General features: G+C 35.9%; 1 pseudogene; it reads right to left on the reverse strand.

The window, feature by feature from the left end:
* Positions 1–458: 458 nt before the first annotated feature.
* LOC113190578 (cofilin-1 pseudogene) lies at positions 459–932 on the reverse strand (annotated as a pseudogene).
* Between the last annotated feature and the right edge of the window lie 7,509 nt (positions 933–8,441).

Consider the following 8,441-nt stretch of genomic DNA (forward strand, 5'->3'; position numbering starts at 1 on the left):
CAGGAGAAAGGGGAGGAAACCAGCTGACCCAGGGAAGGATCAACTCCACAATACTCCATTTATACACAGAACCAAGCAGACCAGCACAGAGTCTGGTAATAAATAAAATGCAGCTAGAAGTTGACAGCATGGGATGGGGGGGAGCATGTGGGGAGCAGGAGTATCTTTTAAAAAAAAGACAGCACCCCAGGCCCAAAATGGGTTCCTGCGGAGGATTTGGTCTGCTTCAACCCAAGAGGAATCAGTGAGTGAAAAGCAGTCTGGGAAGGCCAGAACCATGAGGGATGGAAGAGGAGGAAGGTCTGGTGGAGGGGGACTGTTCAGCAACTGGGCTGAAGGAATTACCCCTTCCCATTGAGACTTCCCAAATCCTCTGGTCTGGCAGGAAGGGATCAGCCTATAACCCCCCCCCCACCCCAGGGGAGACTTGGGACAGCCAGATGCTCCAGGCAGGAGGCTCACAAAGGCTTGTCCTCCACGGAAATGACAGCTCTATCTACCCCCAGCTTCTCTGCCAGGGGGCAGCGTCCTTGACCTCCTCTTGACCTCTGCTGGGAATTCGTGCTTCTTCTTGATGGAATCCTTGGAAGTAGCATAGATCATTTTGCTGGTAAGGGGTGAGGACTCAGGAGCCCAGAAGATAAAACACCAGGTGCTCCTGGTGCTCTCCTTGGTCTCCTAGATAGTATCATAGAGGCCATCTTTGCCTGGCAGCATCTTGACAACGGTGGCATAGGTAGGGGTCATCTAGGCTGGCCCACACCACCTACCAGCATCTCCTGGCCCTCCTCCAGGGTGGCAGTGTTCTTGTCCTCACTCAGGCAGAAGAACACAGTCTTCTTGCTCTTCCTCACTCCCTCAGGTATCAATGATGTGCACACCTTCATGTCACTGAACACTGATGACACCATCAGAGCCACCTCAGAGGTCATGTTGTTAGAGTCTGTAAACAAGTCAAGATGGCACCTGGCATTTTGCCAGGGGGAGTGGTTTGTGAAGTAAAGCCAGCGAGCCATTAAGTGTGGAGATTCCTTATTGGTTGACTGCTGTATCTAGTTTATGTTAATTAAGATAAGCTGTGTGGAGTGTATATATACCCCTCCTGTCCTACAATAAACAGCTCCCACTCCTGCTGTATCAATGTACACAAGTTGTTCGTCACCCCCTGGTTATTTTGCTGCAGCCGGACTGCGGCATCATGTGTTTGGAAGTGGAAGGGAGACAGCAAGGGGAGCCACAGAAGATGAGAGCCACCACAGCTGCTGCCAGGATCCTACTGGCAAGCGATTTTTTTTTTAAAGGAAATGAAATTTAGCAACATTATTAGACTCTGATGCCACATCCCTGCATGAGTTGTTTGTTTATATATTTGTTTATTTACTTATTTGTAATGTTATCATTTTACTTGCAGGGCCAAGGCTAGAGAACACCTAATGATTGACAGATTTACCCAAAATAAATCCACTGTGTGATTGGTTCCTCTGGTGTTGTGTTGTGAGAAAATGAAATAAATTAAAAATTATTTCAACTAATGTTTTGGACCCACAACATTATCTGCAGCTGAGAAGGTATGATTTTACTTTGGATAACAGGTGGCATTGTGCTTTGACAACCTTGTAGTCATCTGAAAAAAGTTTTTTTTTCTTTCAAAGTGTATTTGCTGTTAGAGTCTTCCATATAGTATAAACACCTTCATCTTCTCCTTGTTCATCCACTCTTTCACATTCTCAAGTTTATACACCTCAAAACTCTAGAAAAATTTTCTTTTTCACATTCTTTGTCTCTTTATTTTCCACTTATGCTCATTGAGAATTTTTCTTGTCTCATCTAGAAGCTATCACAGAAGCAAGGATGATTGGCTAACAAAATTAAAAAATATATCAACTGTTCCAAGAAAGATATAGATTTATTTAGTGTAAATAAATTATACAGCCACATAGAGCAGCAGAAAAATATATCCCTAAAAATTAGATAGGTAAGCTGTCAACAACCTACAAGCTCTGAGTTGTCAAGTTTGCCATTTGCCAGTATTAAAAATTTCCTCAGGGCCTTTGTGAAACTACTAAATTCTTTTCCATAGGTCAGATTCCACAAAATAGTCAGTAATCTCTTTCAAGAGATTGCATTTCTGTATCATTCATGAAAATTGGTGCCTGGGGGTAAGAAAAAACAGCTTAGAATTCTGCAGACATAACACCATCCATCCCAAGCAAATTGCTAATTCAAAACACTTAAAATGTAAACATGATTGCAGAATACTAGCAGCACCTGAAAGGCTTAGGGGCTTCCTGGTATGTTATAACCCGTGCATTATTGGTTGCTAAAGCTTTGGCTATTGATAATGTCAAGACCTATTCATTTAATTCAAAATACTTTACTATGGTCTTCCTACATCTCACGAAATACTTAAACCCATCCATTTATTTATTTATTTATTTATTTATTTATTTATTTGACTTCAGAATTGACAGCATCAATGGCTTCTTTGACTTGCAATTCCATTTGTATGCCCTAAATCTTTCTTTTTTCTTTTTTTTTTTCCAAACTGCTAAGACAATTCATTCAAAAATTCAATTACTTTCATGAATATGCCAGATAACCTTGCCAGGAATTATGAATAGAAAAACAATAAAATCACAAAACATCAATGATTTTTGCAGGGATTATTAGTGAGGAGGAAGATGCAGACATTAAAACCTGAAGAAATATTTGAAACTTCAAAGAAGAAGGACTCACCAAGCACTGAACAAAGCTAGGGACAAAATATTCATGCTATTAATTACCATTATCTGTTTTTGTTCCTAAATTTATGGAACTAAGAAATTTTTCTAAAACCATGATAAGAAATAACTTATACACAAAGAAAAATAGAAACTAGATTGGCCATCGCATGACTCATCCATTAAAATGCTAGAACAAATCTCAAGTAGACAAACTGTTAATGCAAAATCTCCCTTTGGCTTGAGCTATTATTCATGTACAAGGTCATTCTGTGAAATACTCAAGGATGCAGAAGGTCCCCATTTGTCTAATAAATAAAAAGTAGTCAATCAAATATTGTGGGAAAAGCAAATTAATAAAATATTGATCTAAGCAACAAAAATGTAAGATTTTTAAAACTTAGAAAGCCAGTGAAATCAGAAAAAGTAATTTAAAATCTTATAATTCTATTTAAAATTATTCTAAACAAAATTTAATTATTTTAAAATGTAAATCTTAAAGGAAGCATGTGCTATTCAAGAATGAGGGCTGGGGATGTAGCTCAGTGGCAGAGCGCTTACCACCTAGCATGTGTAAGGAACTGGGTTCAATCCTCAGCACCACATAAAAAATAAAAAATAAGAGCATCCTGTCTATCTACAACTACAAAAATTTTTAAATGAAATTAATTATACCCCCTTCATAGGAACAAAAACAAAAACAAAAAACAAAAAATCAGAGTTTTGGGATGGTACTAGAAGATCTCAGAAATGACTATTTCCCAAATTAACAGGTGAAATACAACTCCAAAAGAGAACATGTGGAATGTTGCCTTTGAATCATCTTTTTAAAAGCCTCCTGTTCCTGCTGGTGGGCAGAATCATAGCCTTTGGGACAGTAGTCCCTGGTGTTTCTCCTTTGCTAGCAAAACAATAAACCTTCTTTTTCCTCTCCACACCCCCCCGAAAAAAAATGATAATAATAATATAGAGCTCACAACTAACTCCTAAAACTTTTAAACAAATTAAGCTATTTGATATATGCAAACAGCTTAGGTCTATAAATGACACATAGTAAACGAAGTAAACCATGATGGTTAAATGACATCACTCTTTACTAAGCCTGGTTATATGAATAAATTCAGATAAGAAGTGAAGAGAAGAAAGAGCATTTTAAAATTTTATCATAAGAAGAAACCCAAAATGTCTAATCACAGTTGAGCCTTAATCTAACCCAGACTTGTTCCTATCCTTGGACAATGTCCCATATTAAGCCTTAATTTAACAATCATAATGCACTCCACACTACTCTGAAATAACATTGCTTACTTCTGGACAAAGGAAGCCACCAGAAATCACCACACTGAAACTTGCCTGATTTACTGCACAAAATACTTCTTTGTATTGTCAATCTTTTTTATTTTTTCCTCTTATTCAAAAAAAGAAGTAACTCTGCTGCTGTGTAAATAATTTCAATAATCAGGATATTATTTTACCAACTGTCCTTTTAATATCTCTGTTTCTATATTTGAATCCTTTAATTAGCTTTTCAAATGTTTGAGTCTCGATGATTTAAAATAATAACAATTAAAAATGAAGTACATGTATGAAGACTTGAATTGGGTGGGTGTCAACATAATTTATATACAAACAGAGATATGAAAATTTTTGGTATATATGTGTATTAAGAATTGTAATGCAAAAAAACAAAGTATATGTATAAAGGCATAAATTGGCGTGAACATACTTTATATAGAGAGAAACGAAAAATTGTGCTCTATATGTGTAATAAGAATTGTAATGCATTCCATTGCTGTTGTGTATTTTTAAAAAATAAAATCAATAAAATATTTTTAAAAAACAATAATTGAGGGGAAAAAAGAAACTTAGGCCTCTACCATGATACTTATCTTTTCCCATTCACAGTGTAAGTCCCCACAGAAACTATTTGGGACAATATTAGGAGGGGTCAATAAGAATAATTTCTTATAACACAAAGGTCAGAACAAATTTTAAATACCAAGAATTTGCTAACCAAGAATCAAAATATCCCTGTTATTAACAATAAATACCACATTCGAAGTGTTAACTCAATGTTAAAAACTAAACAAATTTTGAAAAATCTATTTATACCCCCAGTCATAGGCAAAACTTTTATAGTACAGGAACATTGTACAGTTCTAAGAGGGCCTATTGAAAACTTAAAAAAACCTAAACATGCCTATAACATTCATTAAATATTCACAAAGAGAATACTAGGTCCAGTATATTTTGTCAAAGTGTCAAAGAGATTAGTATTAAATTGGTTCTCAAATTAGACAATCACCTAAAGATTTTTGAATTTTCATTACTGTGCCATTCTATTTTCCTCCTCTTATAAATAAAGGTAAGGTTACATTTTTAATTCATTTAAAAATCAACTTTATGAAATAAAAGTTAGTAAAATGTACCAATTTTAAAATATATGGGCCAATGATTTTTTTTTTGGTCTTTTTTTTATTGTTGGTTGTTCAAAGCATTACATAGTTCTTGGCATATCATATTTCACACTTTGATTCAAGTGGGTTATGAACTTCCATTTTTACCCCGCATACAGATTGCAGAATCACATCAGTTACACTTCCATTGATTTACATATTGCCATACTCGTGTCTGTTGTATTCTGCTGCCTTTCCTATCCTCTACTATCCCCCCTCCCCTCCCTTCCCCTCCCCTCCCCTCTTCTCTCTCTACCCCCTCCACTGTAATTCATTTCTCCCCCTTGTATTATTTTTCCCTTTCCCCTCACTTCCTCTTGTATGTAATTTTGTATAACCTGAGGGTTTCCTTCCATTTCCATGCAACTTCCCTTCTCTCTTGCTTTCCCTCCCACCTCTCATCCCTGTTTAATGTTAATCTTCTTCTCATGCTCTTTGTCCCTAGTCTGTTCTTAGTTACTCTCCTTATATCAAAGAAGACATTTGGCATTTGTTTTTTAGGGACTGGCTGGCTTCACTTAGCATAATCTGCTCTAATGCCATCCATTTCCCTCCAAATTCTATGATTTTGTCATTTTTTAATGCAGAGTAATACTCCATTGTGTATAAATGCCACATTTTTTTTATCCATTTATCTATTGAAGGGCATCTAGGTTGGTTCCACAGTCTTGCTATTGTGAATTGTGCTGCTATGAACTTTGATGTAGCAGTGTCCCTGTAGCATGCTCTTTTTAGATCTTTAGGGAATAGACCGAGAAGGGGAATAGCTGGGTCAAATGGTGGTTCCATTCCTAGCTTTCCAAGAAATCTCCATACTGCTTTCCAAATTGGCTGCACCAATTTGCAGTCCCACCAACAATGAACAAGTGTACCCTTTTCCCCACATCCTTGCCAGCACTTGTTGTTTGACTTCCTAATGGCTGCCAATCTTACTGGAGTGAGATGGTATCTTAGGGTGGTTTTGATTTGCATTTCTCTGACTGCTAGAGATGTTGAGCATTTTTTCATGTACTTATTGATTGATTGTATGTCCTCCTCTGAGAAGTGTCTGTTCAGGTCCTTGGCCCATTTGTTGATTAGGTTATTTGTTATCTTATTGTCTGATTTTTTGCGTTCTTTGTATACTCTGGCTATTAGGGCTCTATCTGAAGTGTGAGGAGTAAAGATTTGTTCCCAGGATGTAGGCTCCCTATTTACCTCTCTTATTGTTTCTTTTGCTGAGAAAAAACTTTTTAGTTTGAATAAGTCCCATTTGTTGATTCTAGTTATTAACTCTTGTGCTATGGGTGTCCTATTGAGGAATTTGGAGCCCGAACCCACAGTATGTAGATCGTAGCCAACTTTTTCTTCTATCAGATGCCGTGTCTCTGATTTGATATCAAGCTCCTTGATCCATTTTGAGTTAACTTTTGTGCATGGCGAGAGAAAGGGATTCAGTTTCATTTTGTTGCACATGGATTTCCAGTTTTCCCAGCACCATTTGTTGAAGATGCTATCCTTCCTCCATTGCTTGCTTTTAGCCCCTTTATCAAATATAAGATAATTGTAGTTTTGTGGATTGGTTTCAGTGTCCTCTATTCTGTACCATTGGTCCACCCGCCTGTTTTGGTACCAGTACCATGCTGTTTTTGTCACTATTGCTCTGTAATATAGTTACAAACCATGAAAATATCTTTGCATATAGAATGTATGCACCCCAAAAGCTCCCCGGAGCCACGGTGTCGTAAATCCCAACCCATCCTCAGCCTAAAGATGCTAAGATTGCCATGAAGCAAATATTATGCCAATGTAAGTTATACAAATCATTGAGCATTATAGTTGAAAAATCATTGACGTAATAATAACAGTAGAGAAGCATCACAATACTAAACCAAAATCCACAGTATATGAAAATATATTTTATCAAAGCCAAACAGCATTATTTCCATATGTGTAACTATGTATAACTTATGTGTGTGTCTTTGTGTATGCATGCCTTTAGGTATGTGTACCTGTTATTATACAATGAAAAGTGGCAACATTTTATAGAATTGCAAAATATTTTAACATATGAGAAGAAAGCCTAAAATTATGAAGGAAAAGAGACAATGAAATACTATTTTGATCTATGAAATTAATAATGTGAAAAAGAATGACATATCCACAGCCAGAATAGATGCGTATTAACATACATTCTCAAATACTACTAACAGGAATGTGCAAATTTAAGCAGGCAATTTGACAAAATGTAGCAGATGCCTTAGAAAAGATGTATTCTGCACTTCCATTTCTAGAAATACACCCCAGAGAAATCATCTAATGAGAGTGCAAAGGCACAGGTTAAATATATTCATCAAAGAACTATTCACAAGAATAAAAGGAAAAAGAAAATATTTCACTTGCTACCATTTCAAATTTTGCTAATATATATGAAATAATGTCATGAAAGCAGTGCAAATTACATTGAGGTTCAGCATTTATTAACATGGAAAATAAGAAGGGTATGTTTCTAAATCTTGGAAGTAGTTTTCTATGGAATCTGCTTATCATGTAATAGCATACTCATAACAAAATACATTAAAATGCCTAAGAAAGCTGAGAGAATAAACTGTAGTCATTTCTGCATTGGCATTAATAATTTTAATTTTTGTCTTATTGTTTTCTGAGCACACATTTTATAATCAACACGATTATGAAGCAAAATTAATTAGAATTATAAGAAAATAAGTAGTTTGATTTATGAGGTGTCTTACTGTAATTAGCCCACAATTTTGTATTTTTCTTTTGACAATAGCCTAACATGAGTCACCATTTTCCTCTCAGTCTTGTTCCACAATTATAATTCTGAATTTTTATTTACATTATGTCAAAGGTTTTGTAATTTAAATAGCATTTAAATAACACCCCGTGGAAAATTAACATAATAGTCAACAAGTGTCTTTTATAGGTGTAAACTAGTAAGAAAAAGAATATAAAAACAAACATCTATTTAAAATGATTAGAAGAAAACTTTATACAAAATATATTGAACAGATTTATTTTAGCAAAAATCAAATCATTGATTAGATAGCACCCAAGCAGGAAAGATTTAGAGAGCTCTGTTTCTCCATGTGAGCAGCTGAATGCATAGGGAGAGAACACCGAAGTTTAAACTAGAGTTGTCTAACTGGAGACAACTAGATGCGTGCCTTGTGTGGGTGGACATGATCCAATCAGTTAACTGTTGTAGCTGGCTGCTTTGTGGCTATCTCTTTAGGAAGTATACACTGCTTGTCAGATTTTGGTT

This window comes from Urocitellus parryii, chromosome 8, assembly GCF_045843805.1.
Source record: "Urocitellus parryii isolate mUroPar1 chromosome 8, mUroPar1.hap1, whole genome shotgun sequence".
Taxonomy (NCBI): Eukaryota; Metazoa; Chordata; class Mammalia; order Rodentia; family Sciuridae; genus Urocitellus; species Urocitellus parryii.